Raw genomic sequence first — 15,236 nt, 5'->3', positions numbered from 1 at the left:
TTGAAGCACGATCAGAGAACATCTTCAACATCCTGAAGTCCTTGTATGAGTCGCACCAACACCACTTATTCATCCTATCAAGATTCCTCAGTGAAAGCTCTATCGGTTAAACCTTAAACCAATGCAGGTAAGGATTTACAATAGTGTATGATAGCATCCAATTACCAAGTCAATACCAACTAACCAAAACATGCACCAGAAACATGTAACACATAAAATAAAACATACTTCATTGATCCAAACTTGCCAGAAGTGTCCAACAGATAGTCTCTTCTACCAGTAACATTAAATCTTCTACTAGTAACCAAAACCTATATGTCAATAACTAGCTATAACAACTAGTGTTGACATTAATGAAAAAACATTAATGTAACACATAATCAATTCATCCATAACATCATCAATCTCCCCCTTTGGCATTGATGGCAACAGGAGATATGAAAAACATCTAAGTATCAAAAAAATGCCAAACAAGTCTCCCCCTATGGAAGATGACCATCAATCTCCTGAATATCAATAACTCTCCCTCTATGATTGATATCTCTGTAAAGTTCTGAATTTAATTTTCACATCACTATTGATGGCGTTGTGTTATCATTGATGTCAACCAGTATGAGATGACTACCGGTAGAAGAGATGTATATGCAACACTGTCATGAAGGATCATAGTGTAATGTGATATCTTGGATATCACCTTGTGTTGCAGTACACCAGTATGGTAAGGAAGATCCCTCTCAGTGTCATATTAGGTTCTATCTAGCCTTTCTATTTTCTTCAGAGATAGCTGATAGATTAGGATTTTTGTACATCCTTGGTTGGTTTATTGATGTCTTGTGCATTCACAAGTAGGGAAAGAAATTTGATATTTCTGTTTGGATAACCGGTGAAAAACTGAGAGGGGGGATGAATAAGTTGTTAACAGATTATATCAATTAATTCACTTATTCACCTTTAATTAGATTAAGTACTGGTAAAGCAAAAATAGATACCGATAAGAAATAAAACTTAAAAATGAAATAGATAATCAACACAATGCAACTAAACCATATAACACCATGATTTGTACATGGAAAACCCAAAAAGGAAAAAACCACAGTGGGAAGCCTACCCATAGTCAGATGATACTTCTACAGAAAGTATGTGATACAATGAGGGGCCTGCACATGCAGGAAGGAACACAGCCTAGAGCGCACTACTCATTACAAAAGAGTCTCACTCACTACAGAGAGGTTATAACTACCTAAAGATAAATGGACAACAATCCAAAATAATGAACTGCTAGAGAAAGCATCTACTATGCCTGATTATAATCTCAGTTATGCTCAATACTAAAGGCCTTTAACCTCTTCCTTAATCCCAATTCGATCACCTATGATTGACCAAATCTCCTTTGTATATGATATTACATTTCAAGACCATGACACTTATTCCCCATTCCCATGATCTACAATGAGATCTTACATAATTTTATAACAACCCTAATGCCTAAACCAATTAGGTCAGCCACCTAAAAGATATTACAATAAGATCATTACATAAGTCCATATTATAATGATATGCCATATCGGTTTAAGACCAAAACAACAATAACTAATCCATATAACATCCTGAAAGATCCTAGTAACGTGTAGAGTACATGTTAACATGATACCGGTCCATAACCTAGATAGGTACCAGACCTATTCTAGGTCCACCACCCCAAAGAGATGTCTCCACCTAGTTGAAGCATGATTAGAGAACATCTTCAACATCTTGAAGTCCATGTAGAAGCCGCACCAACACCACTTATTCATCCTATCAAGATTCCTCAGTGAAAGCTCTATCGGTTAAACCTTAAACCAATGCGGGTAAGGATTTACAACAATGTATGATAGCATCCAATTACCAGGTCAATACCAACTGACCAAAACATGCACCAGAAACATGTAACACATAAAATTAAACATACTTCATTGATCCAAACTTGCCAGAAGTGTCCAATAGATAGTCTCTTCTGCTGGTAACACTAGATCTTCTACTAGTAACCAAAACCCATTTGCCGGTAACTAGTTATAACAACTAGTGTTGACATCAATGAAAAAACATCAATGCAACACATAATCAATTCATCCATAACACCAAAAATCTCCCCCTTTGGCATTTATGGCAACACTAGATGTGAAAAACATCTAAGTACCAAAAAACTACCAAACAAGTCTCCCCCTATGGAAGACGACCATCAATCTCTTGAATATGAATAACTCTCCCTCTACAAATGATATCTCTATAAAATTCTGAATTTAATTTTCACATCACTATTGTTGGCATTGTGTTATCATTGATGTCAACTGGTATGAGATGACTACAAGTAGAAGAGATGTATATGCAACACTATCATGAAGGAGCGTAGTGTAATGTGATATCCTGGATATCACCTTGTGTTGCAGTACACCAGTATGGTAAGGAAGATGATCACTGGAGTCAACGGTACACAAGTAAGTGCCTAACTTGTGTGGATAAGATGGATAGGGTACCGAAATAGTGTATCCCTGGTAAGGAGAATATGTCAACTAGAAAGTGAAGTGTTGACAATGGGCAGGATGCCTAGATAGTGTTTGTGATGAAGAGGCAGAATGTTACATGAGTCACATCAACACTAGAAGAGAAGAATGAACAGGTCACCGATATGCTATGAAGTTGCAGAACAACAAGACTCCCATTAGACGAAGATGCAGTCACCAAGAGAAGAGATTCCTGACAGTGAATGTGCTCCCACCAGATCACATGTGCTTGTTTGAAGATGTGCTGCTCAAATAGGCAAGTCACATGAAGTGCATTGTAGGATAGAGATGACTAGGTGTCACTCCACCAGTAAGTGGAGCTTATCTCCTATTTTGCATTGTGTGCATCATAGTTCTATGAGATAAGGAAGAAGAGGTAAAGGAAAGGAAAAGTAGACACAGATAGAGGAAGAATGGCCAGATTGAAGATGGAGTCTATGGAAGGTTGATGACATGGTGTCATCAAGAGGTCTTACTAGTATAAATGGCCACTGATAATATGGACAAGGTGTAGATGAAAAAGACTCCTACCTGACTAGAATGTGCGTGCTTTGGATAGACATGTCTGATGAATGGTTTTGGTGTTCCACTGGTAGTTCAACAAAGAGTAGACATGAGGAGTCAACCAGTAAAGTGTGAGATACCAGTAGGGTTAGTAAATTGGCAGGAAAGAGGAACTGGTAGAATGTTTGGTCGGTGATCCTATCTAGACTGACATGAAGAGCCAACCTTGCAATTGGTCGAATGTGCATCAAGAAGAGGAATGGCTAGATTGAAGATGGAGTCTGTGGAAGGTTGATGACATGGTGTCATCAAGAGGTCTTACTAGTATAAATGGTCATCAATAATATGGACAAGGTGCAAATGCAAAAGACTCCTACCTGATGAGAATGTGCATGCTTTGGATAGACATGTCTGATGACTAGTTTTGGTGTTCCACTAATAGTTCAACAAAGAGTAGACATGAGGAGTCAACCAATAAAGTCTGAGATACTAATAGGGTTAGTAAACTACCAGGAAAGAGGAATCGGTAGAATGTTTGGTCAGTGATCCTATCTGGACTGACATGAAAAGTCAAGGTATCTGTTGGTCGACATGGATGCCACATGGATTCAAGGTGGCAGACCTACATTCGAATGAACATAGAATGAACACTGATAAGGTAGTTGTAGAGTTGGTTGACATTAATGAAAGATCCCATAAATCATGGGACGTGTTGTAGAGTTGTTGCAGAGGTTTGTGGATCAAGGTCTGGAAGACAACTAAGAGCCAGCTCAAAGTGATTGAGGAGATCAAGGCAAAAGAAGGAAACCACAAGACCAATCTCAATGCTTGCCCAAGAGATGAGATGATAGAGTAAAAAGAAGATCGCAAAAGATAGAAGGCATGATCAAGAAGGCGCGTTAATGGTAGAGGTGTACAGTTGGTTATTAAGAAGATTAGATCATTCAAGATCTGATTGGATTTGGTTTTCCTTGAGGTTGAAGAGGAAACCCTAACCGCCCATGATTTTGAATTGGCTTTTGGTGGGAAAAACAAGTTATGAATAAGGAAGCCAAAATCATTGAAGGTTGCTGCTGAATAGAAGAATATTGTGTTGTTGTCAAGTGTATTACTTTTACAAGTGAAGAGAAAATTAGTCAAACACTCAATGCATATCTGAGAAGAGAGTGGGTGTGAGGGTGAACTAGGCAGAAGTGTTCAACTAGTAGCAAAGAAGTACTGATAGTGTCCATACCAACAGAGCAGAAGAGAAGGGAGTTGTAGAGAAAGGAGATATAGAACCAATTGAGTATAGTATCGGTGAAAAGAAGAGCAGTGAGGAGGAGATCTAGCGGAGTAGTAGGAGAGTAGAGGTGTATCGATAGAGTGTACTAGTAGTTAAGCAATAGATAAGAGTAGTAGAGAAGTGTACTAGTGTAGCAAAGAATATATCTCATCGATAGAGTAAGGTAAATGAAATGGTTACATGATAACTACTTCTGAAAATGATGTTTTCATTGTGAACACTAAGTTGTAGCTTAGTGCAGGGGTTGTAGCTCCTTGGGTTGGTGCCCTAAATTAGGGGTTGTAGCTCCTTTGGGTTGTAGCCCATAAACAAGTTAGGGGTTGTTGCTCCTTGGGTTGGTGCCCTAAATCAAGGGTTGTAGCTCCTTTGGTTGGTGCTCTAAACATTGTAACTAAGACTTGATTGTGAGGCTAGATTGGAGCAGTAGACTCCAGCAACATTTTCTCACCGAGGTTTTTCCTATCTTGGGTTTTCCTCATACATGCTAGTATTATGTGATGTCTCATTGTGTGTGTTTATATTTGTGTTGGTCTTCCTACTAATAGGTAAGTCTGTAATGTGTTAGATCTACTAACGGGTATACATACATAGGGCGTTAAAGGGAATAAGTTTGAGAACCATTGATTCATCCCCCTCTTAGTAATGAATTATGTCTAACAATTGCTATTAGAACATAGGTTCCTAGTCAGATGAGGTCTCTCCAGCCTGGGTAGATTCTATCTTAAGGATACAATGGTTTGTTTAGTGTCAATCCATGCTCTAGTGTTTAATGGATCAAATATTCTATTTGGAGTTATAGAATGGAAGTCTACCTGTCCTCCCTAGGTTATAACATCTAGAAGGTAGTTACTAATGGTCTCCCTAGGAATGTTTGTCCTCCCACCGACATTGAAGATGAAAGAAGATGCGTATGCAATAAAGGAGCCATGAAGGCCATAGTCAATGGGCTTACCGATGATGTTCTCTCATATGTGGATAAGTGCATATCAAAAAAGAGTCTATGGGATAGACTGAAGAAGCTATATGGAAATGAACCCTGCACCACTGAATCAACTTGTGAGAGTGAAAAGAACTTTGCAGCAGATACATATGCAGATGACAAAGGTAGTTCAGATTGCGGCAGCAACAATGATGATGATGAGACTCATATCTTCATGGCCCATGAGACAAACATTAAGAATCACACATCAAAAGGGGATAATGCAGATAGATCCCACTAGTATGATGTGTTTGACAATGACACTAAAAAGGAAGAAGAAGAAGAATAAGAAGAAGAAGGAGACAAGGTAAATAGATCTAGCTGATAAGATCTATTTAGAAATGATGAGGATGATGATGAAGATGCAGAAGTAGATCTTGAATGTGAATGGGTAAGTTCCCTAGAAGAGCTTCAAAATGTTATAAATGATTTTAAAAACTACAAAAAATCAGTTCATGAGGATTGCAGCCAGTTGAGAACCTTCCTTGAAGTGTCAAACCAAAATTTTGGTTTATTGACCACTCAACTAGAAGAAACAAAAAGATTGACTAATGATTTGAAATAAGTCTTGGACTCCAAGGAAAGTGAAATGGAGAATCTAAGAAATGTATCTCAGAGTTAAAGACTCAACAAAAAGACACCAAGGAATGCAGGTGCAAAGATCTAAAGGCTGAGCTAGAGACAAACGATAAAGAGCATCAGTAGACAATAGTGGAAATGGAGTTCTTCAGGAAATATTTTGAGAAATGTCAAGATGAGCTCAAGCTGAGGATGAAGAATGATGTTGCATGGAGAAACAATGAAAATCTGAAAGGAAAAGGAAAGTTGAGGGAGGAAAGTGTTACCGGTAGCATGAATAGGAAAAGACCTCCTACCGGTACAAGACAAAGAAATGTTGCTACCACCAAGTCAAGACAAGCATGGCAGAAGAAGAGATCAGATGGAATATCTACAGAGAATGGACAATAACCCTAGTTCCATTCCCAAAGAAGCAGAAATGAAGATGCCAAACCAGTAAAATCACCTCATGTTTGGCAAAATAATTTTATAAGTAACAAGCCTCCTTTCTCAGGATATTGTTTTGCTTGTAAATGTTATGGTCATAGGGAAGGGGAATGTGAAATGAAGTCTAGGAATAGATAGTGTGTTCTTCCTAGGCATAATAAATTAGATGGCTATAGATTTCATGCACATGAGCATAATGCATCTAGGGGTAGAAGCATGCATACACCCTCTCTCGGTATTGCAAAGGTATGTTACAACTGCAATAGACCCAACCATAGAAGTTATGATTGCAGGAGGAAGGACTTGCTATCCCATGACAATCGGTGGAATAGTCATGATCAGCATGGAAGTAGGTATAGAAGATATAGGCAACAAAGACCTACATGGAACAAGATGAGTGGTGTTCCTACTCAAGCAGGATATCCAAGGAGATCGACAAATGGCTACAGTGACATGACAAGAAGAAGAAGAGCAAACTGGTACAATAGAAGGTTCCCATGTCATGAGGTTAGCATGGATGTTGTGTGCTTCTACAACACTACTTCCTATCTTGGTGCTGAATTTAGAAGTGTAAGGATCAATTTGCAAGAAAAGATGAAACCTTCTCCCCAGACTAAAAAAGGGAAGAAAAGTGAGACCAAGAAGACATGAAGAAGACCATGGACCGGCACTATGCATTAAATGCACATGTGATATCTCCTAAGGCCTAAAGGAGATGCAGGATCTTAGAGGGAGTGTCATATTGAATTTATCATTCACCCCCTCAGTGAAGAAGGACATCTAGAGGAACAAGATGTTGCCTGTATGAAGGATGAAAATGAGATGACAAGTGTGTGTAGAGGTTGCATTAACTACACACCTATATATTAGTGTTGGATCATTGTTGCATATGTTAATGAGTGGAGGTTAACAATTGGTATCAGATGTTAACCAATATGTGCAGGATGTTACTAGCATGAATGCTAGTAGGTACTTGCAAGTTATGTAAGAAAATAAGGATGGAGATCATTACATTAGCCCCAGTAGCATGGTGTGAATTTTATGTCTCAGGTGGTACTGGTAAAGACCTGCATGACATATGTTGGCCTGGTGGTTGATCATGTAGACATGCATGTTTTTTGGGCTAACTGGTTTGACTCTTGGCATGATCAAAACATTATCGGGCATAATGAAGATCCAAGATCATGTCATAGGCTATGGTGGATACAATGGAGTTGAAGGATCATCAGATGATCTCTTATGCACAACTAAACCAATATATGGAGGATATTGGAGTCTTGGTATTGTACCTGATCGAAGATAAGAACCTAAAATGTATGCCTTAGGGGGAGTTCAAGTGCTCATGATGTAGAGCCAACATGCCTGAACTTGTAAGGATACTGACTACCCAAACTACAAATGATTGAAATTGGAGTAATGGTTATGAGTATCTAGCTATCTTCTGGTTGGTTGTATTCATGGTACAATCACATTTGATTATGAATAAATTTGGGATCAAATAGGAGGTGTTGTAGGTTGACCAGCAAGTGAGTAGTATTCACTGACACATGAACAAATGGTATCAGTCTTTCTACAATTGAGTGCTCTATCAAATAGCATCAAACTTGCATGCTCAATTGGTGTCAATTGATGGTTAAGTCCTCCATCTCAATTGTCACGACTTGAGAAGATGTAATAATTGGTGAGAAGATAACAAGTGGTATCAAAGGAGGAGTTGCATCCAATTAAGATAAAGGGAGCAAAGAATTCTTTTAGTGACTAGTAAATACAAGGAGAAATGATATCTTGATAGTGCCCTTTGCCATTGTTGTCAAAGGGGGAGAAGGATTATGTAGTATACCACATACTACATGCTAGAGAATCCATGGATCACAGAAAGGGGGAGAAAGACTATGTAGTATGCCAAATACTACATGTGTTGACATCAATGCCAAAGGGGGAGATTGTTGGTATTGTGTTGTAATTGATGTCAACTGGTAGAAGAGATGTAAGTTCAACACTATCATGAAGAAGCATAGTGTGATGTGATATCTTGGATAAGACCTTGTGTTGCAGTACACCGGTATGGTAAGCAAGATGATCACTAGAGTCACCAATACACATTTTAGTGCCTAACTTGTGTGGATAAGATGAATAGGGTACCGACACACTGTATCCCCGGTAAGGAGAATATGTCAGCTAGCAAGTAAAGTGTTGACAATGGCCAAGATGCCTGGATGGTGTTTTTGATGAAGAGGCAAAATGTTACATGAGTCACATCAACATCAGAAGAGAAGAATGAACAGGTCACTGGTATGTTGTGAGGTTGCAGAACAACAAGACTCCCACCGGATGAAGATGTGATCACCAAGGGAGGAGATGACTAATAGTCAATGTGCTCCCACTAGATCACATGTGCCTATTTGAAGATGTGTTGCACAAATAGGGAAGTCACATGAAGTGCATTGTAGAATGCAGATGACTAGGTGTCACTCCACCAGTAAGTGGAGTTTATCTCCTATTATGCATTGTGTGCATCATAGTTCTATGAGATAAGGAAGATAAGGTAAAGGAAAGGCTGAGTAGATACAGATAGAGGAAGAATGGCCTGATTGAAGATGGAGTCTGTGGAAGGTTGATGACATAGTTTCATCAAGAGGTCTTATTGGTATAAATGGTTACCGATAATATGGACAAGGTGCAGATGCAAAAGACTCCTACCTAATGAGAATGTGCATGCTTTGGATAGACATGTCTAATGACCAGTTTTGGTGTTCCACCGATAGTTCAGCAAAGAGCAGATATGAGGAGTCAACCGATAAAGTGTGAGATACCGGTAGGGTTAGTAAACTGACAGGAAAGAGGAACTGATAGAATTTTTGGTTGGTGATCCTATCTAGACCAACATGAAGAGTCAACTTGGAAGTTGGTCAACATGGATGCCACATGGAGTCAAGGTGGTGGACTTGCATTCAGATGAAGATAGAATGAACACTGATAAGGTAGTTGTAGAGTTGGTCAACATTAATGGAAGATCCCACAAATCATGGGACGTGTTGCAAAGGTTTGTGGCTCAAGGTCTATAGGACAACTGAGAGTCAACTCAGAGTGATTGAGGAGATCGAGTTAGAAGAAGATAATGGCAAGACCAATCTCGGTGCTTGACCAAGGGATCAGTCAATAGGGTAAAAAGCAGATTGCTAAAGATAGAAAGCATGATGAAGAAGGCATGTTAATGGTGGAGGTGTATAGTTGTCTATCAGGAAGATTAGATCGAGAAAGATCTGATTGGATTTGGTTTGCCTCAAGGTTGAAGAGGAAACCCTAACCGCCCATGATTTTGAATTATCTTTTGGTAGAAAAAAAAGGTTATAAATAAGGAAGCCAAAATCATTGAAGGTTGCTGCTGAATAGAAGAATATTGTGCTATTGCAAAGTGTATTACTTCTACAAGTGAAGAGAAAATCAATGAAGTAATCAACACATATCTAAGAAGAGACTGAGTGTGAGGGTGAACCAGGTTGAAGTGTTCAACCAGTAACAAAGCAGAACCGGTATTGTCCATATCGGTAGAGCAGAAGAGAAGGGAGCTAGAGAGAAGGCAAATATAGAACTGACAGAATATAGTACTGCTGAAGAGTAGAGCAGTGAGGAGGATATCTAGTAGAGAATAAGGAGAGTAGAGGTGTATCGGTAGAGTGTACCAGTAGTTAAGAAGTAGATAAGAGCAACATAGAAGTGTACTGGTCATAGCAAAGAAGATACCTCACTGACATAGTAAGGTAAATGAAATGGTTACAAGATTCACTTGTAACAAGATAACTACTTCTGAAAATGATGTTTTCATTGTGAACACTGAGTTGTAGCTCAGTGCAGGGGTTGTAGATCCTCTGGGTTGTAGCCCAAAAATCAAGTAGGGGTTATAGCTCCTTGGGTTGGTGCCCTAAATCAGGGGTTGTATCCAATAAACAAATTAGGGATTGGTGCTCCTTGGGTTGGTGCCCTAAATCATGGGTTGGTGCCCTAAATTATGGGTTGTAGCTCCTTGGGTTGGTTCCCTAAGCATTGTAACTAAGACTTGATTGTGAGCCTAGATTGGAGCAATAGACTCCAGTAACATTTTCTCACCAAGGTTTTTCCCATCTTGGGTTTCCCTCATACATGCTAGTATTATGTGATGTCTCATTGTGTGTGTTTGTATTTGTGTTGGTCTCCCTACTAACCAGTAAGTCTGTAATGTGTTAGATCTACTAATTGGTTTACACACATAGGTTGTTAAAGGGAAAAAGTTTGAGAACCACTGATTCACCCCCCTCTTAGTGGTCATTGTGTCTAACAACTATCTCTCCCACTTTGACATCAATGCTAGAAATCTGACACAAATATCAAAGCAAGAATTTAATCATCTGAATCTCAAAGCTGACTACCCCCCCTAAGTAGTAGCACTATTCATCAGTGTCAGAATGAATAGTATCTCTACTAATGCATGTTGGACTAATGACAAACTGCATCAGTCAAGTCTCTGTTGGAGGGGCAAAAACCATTAACCTATCTCTCAAATACTCAAATGATTCCTTATATAGTGGTTTAGAAAATATATCTGCAATCTGTTCTTTATTGTTCACATAAACCAATTTGACTTCCTCTTCTTCTACCTTGTCCTTCAAAAAGATATACTTTATTGATAAATGCTTAGTCTTGGAGTGAAATATTAGATTCTTAGACATGTCAACAGCTATAGAGTTATCATAGTATATAACAACCGATTCACTACAATTTACTTTGATATCCTTTAACATTTTCTTCATTCACAAGAATTGAGTGCAACTAGTTTCTACTGCAACATACTCAACTTCTGCAGTAGATAAAGAAATGCGTGACTATTTTTTACTGATCCATGAAACCAGTTTCTTTCCAAGAAAGAAATCTCTACCAAACATTCTCTTCTTGTCATCAGTATCTCCTACCCAATATGAGTCAGTATATGCACATAAAGTGAAATCATCATTTCTATAATACCATAAGTCATATTTTGTTGTTCTTTGTAAATACCGGAATATCCTCTTTACTGCACATTCATGATTTTCTTTAGGATTACTTTGATATCTTTAAATAATACTTACTGCATTCATAATATCCAGTCTAGTCTAAGTTAAATATAGGAAACCACCAATCATAGACTTATACCTTGAATTCTTCAACAACTCCCTTAGATACTTAGTTTGACAAATAAAAATTCCTTTGTTAGTTTGAGTAATCTACAAACCTAAGAAAAATCTCATCTCACCAATCATGGACATTACAAATTCATTCTTCATGTTGTTAGCAAATTCCATGCACAATTTATCTTCTCCTCCATAAACGATATCATCAACAAATACGTCAATAATCAAAATATCATCATCAGTAATTTTGTAATACAAATTACTATCAGCATTGCCTTTAGTAAAACCAAGATTTAAAAGATATTTGTCCAACCTTGCATACCAAGCTCTAGGAACTTGTTTTAATCCATATAAAGCTTTCTTCAATCTACAAATCATATATTTATCATCTATCACTGAAAATTCATCAGGTTGCTCAATGTATACTTCTTCCTCAAGTTCACCATTCAAAAATGCACATTTAACATCCATTTGATAAACCTTATAGTTCTTATAAGCTGCATAGGCAAGAAATAGTCTAAGAGCTTTAATTCTAGCTACAGGTGCAAATGTCTCACCATAATCAATTCCTTTCATTTAAGAATATCCTTTACAAACCAATCTAGTCTTGTTTCTTACAACTTGACCACCCTAATTTAGTTTATTCCTAAAAACCCATTTAGTTCCAATAACATTCTTATTTTTAGGCCAGGGAACTAAAGTCCAAGTCTCATTCTTCTCTATATGATATAATTCATCTTCCATAGCCTTTAACCAATGTAAATCTTTACAAGCTTTAATAACAGATGCCGGTTCAATTTGAGAAATAAGACATACCTCTTCATTTGCTAGTCTTCTTCTTGTCATAACACCCTTGTTCCTATATCCAATGATTTGATCTTCAGAATGATTTTACCTTACATACCTTGGTGTCTTCTAAATTTTAGGTTCACTGATTTTATCATCAGTCACAGTTGAATTTTTTTGTTTGTGCCAGTGTAACTATCTCAATTTCCTATACTAGTTGAGGTATTGTCAGTTTAGTTATGATGATTTCCACCATCAATTCCCTATCATATGATATAGATTGATTAATGTATTTCTCATCCACTTTCACATTAGCACTCTCCATAATTTTCTGCAAACTTTTGTTATAACATCTTTATGCTTTTCTTTGAATTGAATAACCAAGAAATATCCCTTCATCACATCTAGGATCAAACTTCCCAATTGAATCATCTCTTTTGATATAGCATTTACTTCCAAAAATTCTAAAATATTTAATAGTAGGTGTATGGCCAAACCGTAATTCATAAGGGGTCTTATCGGTTTCACATTTGATGTGAACTTTGTTGAATGTGTAGAATGTTGTGAATATTGCTTCTCTCCAGTAGATGTGAGGCAATTTAGCTTCCATTATCATAGATCTTGCTGCATCCAAAATAGTTTTGTTCTTTCTTTCCACTACTCCATTCTGTTGAGGAGTCTGAGGTGTAGATAATTGTCTCCTAATTCCATTTGTCTCACAATAACTATTAAATTCACGAGAAGTGAACTCACCGCCTTGATCTAATCTTAGACATTTGATTTTCAATCCAGTTTTTGTTTCAAATTTTTCTACCAAGGCCTTTTCTTCATTCATGATAGCTGGTTCCGGTTCATCTTCCTTTAAAGCATAGAACACCCATTCCTTTCCATTATCGGATCCACTAGCAGAGTCTTATGTTGGTTCATCCCTAGAGTCATCACTTACTCCTTCCTCATCCGCTATGTAGCATTGTTTACTTTTCTTGAATCTATATATGTTCTGGTTAGGCTTAAATGATTTCTTAACTCTTTCCTCAAATCTTGCATTCCTTTCAGAACATCTAGATGCAAAACGACAAATCTTATTACTTGAAAAACATTTAAAAGGTGTTTTCCCTTCATACTTGCTTCCTCCCGGTCCTTTAGGTACTCTTCTAGAAAATAAGGCTTCAAGTTGCTCAAATTATTCACCTTCTTTCCTCATATCTTCCAATTCTTTTACATATAAGGCTTTCCAATCACTTTTTTCGGTAGATGATGATGATGGATGAAAACAAGGTTTAGACTTTACAGCTCCAGAAGATCCATATTCTTCAAACTCAAAACCAGATAATTTCCCAATTAGAATGTCTCTGTTAACTGAAGTGTTTGCCATTGTTCTCAGCTCATTAATTGTAGTTTCCTCCATCTTTTAAGTTGGTGGAAGGGCTCTCAAGACTTTGGAAAATAATTCATCTTCACTCAGAGATCCTCCACAACATTGAATTCCCATAACAAACTCATTTACTCTTTCCATAAACACACAAATTCTTTCATTATCTTCCATCTTCAAGTTTAGCAATTTTGATAGTAGGATCATCTTCATTCAGAGTTTGCAATTTATCCCACATACCCTTTGCTGATGATTTATCAGTTAATCCCATGATTTGTTGATCAATAAGTGCACACAAGAGGACTTCTATAGCTCTGCAATCATTTTCAATATTTTTATCCAAGTTTGCAGGAGCAGGATTGTCGGATGTCGAATCATAAGGTGTGTATCCTTTCTAATACATCTAAGATGAGTCTCCATTTGAATTTTCCATATCCCATAATTTTTTCCATCAAGCTTAGGGATTTCTCTTCTGAAAAATAATTTATGGTGGATTTGAAGTATTAGTTGCCATAGGATCTACTTCAAGAAGTTAAGCTTCTACAAAAGAGGATCAAAGCTCCGATACCAATTGTTAGGATAACTGATGAACAACTGAGAGGTGGGGGTGAATTATTTGTTAACAAATTATATCAATTAATCCACTTAATAACCATTAATCAGATTAAGTACCAGTAAAGCAGAAACAACTACCGGTAAGCAATAAAACTTAACAATGAAATAGATAATTAACACAATGCAACTATACCACATAATACCATGATTTGTATGTGGAAAACCCGAAAAGAGAAAAAAAATGGTAGGAAGCCTACCCATAGCTAGATGATACTTCTATAGAAATTATGTGATACAATGAGCAGCTTGCACATGTAGGAAGGCACACTGCCTAGAGCACATTGCTCATTACAAAAGAGTTTCCCTAACTACAGAGAGGTTATAACCACCTCAATATAAATGGACAACAATCCAAAATAATGAACTGCCAGAGATAGCATCTACCATGCCTGATTACAGTCCTGATTAAGCTCAATACTGGGGGCCTTTAACCTCTTCCTTAATCCCAATTCGGTCACCTATGATCGACCAAATATCCTTCGCATATGATATTGCATTTCAATACCATGACACTGATTCCCCATTCCCATGATCTACAATGAGATCTTACATCATTTTATACCAACCCTAAGGCCTAAACCAATTAGGTTGGCCACCTAAAAGATATAACAATAAGATCATTACATAAATCCATATTACAATGATATGCCATGTTGGCTTAAGACCAAAACAACAATAACCAATCCATAGAAAATCTCGAATCTATTACAAGATAGGGTTGTCATTGTATGAAAAGATCGACCTACCAATTCACGATACAACCACTAGACTTATACAATCCACAGGAGGTTGTTAAACCATGTTGAAAATCCCCATGAGGGACACTTTCCCACTACCAACAATCCCCCTCCCAGCGTCACTCACCACGACTTGCGTGCATCAAACCTGTGACCAAGCTCTAATAGCACTTGTTACAAGCTAGGGTTGTGGTTGTACCAAAAGATCGACCTGTCAATGCCCAATACAACCACTAGACTTATAGAATCCACAAGAGGCAGTTAAACTA

The sequence above is a fragment of the Cryptomeria japonica genome, chromosome 9, assembly GCF_030272615.1.
Source record: "Cryptomeria japonica chromosome 9, Sugi_1.0, whole genome shotgun sequence".
In the NCBI taxonomy this organism is placed as follows: Eukaryota; Viridiplantae; Streptophyta; class Pinopsida; order Cupressales; family Cupressaceae; genus Cryptomeria; species Cryptomeria japonica.
This window is presented reverse-complemented; position numbering follows the sequence as displayed.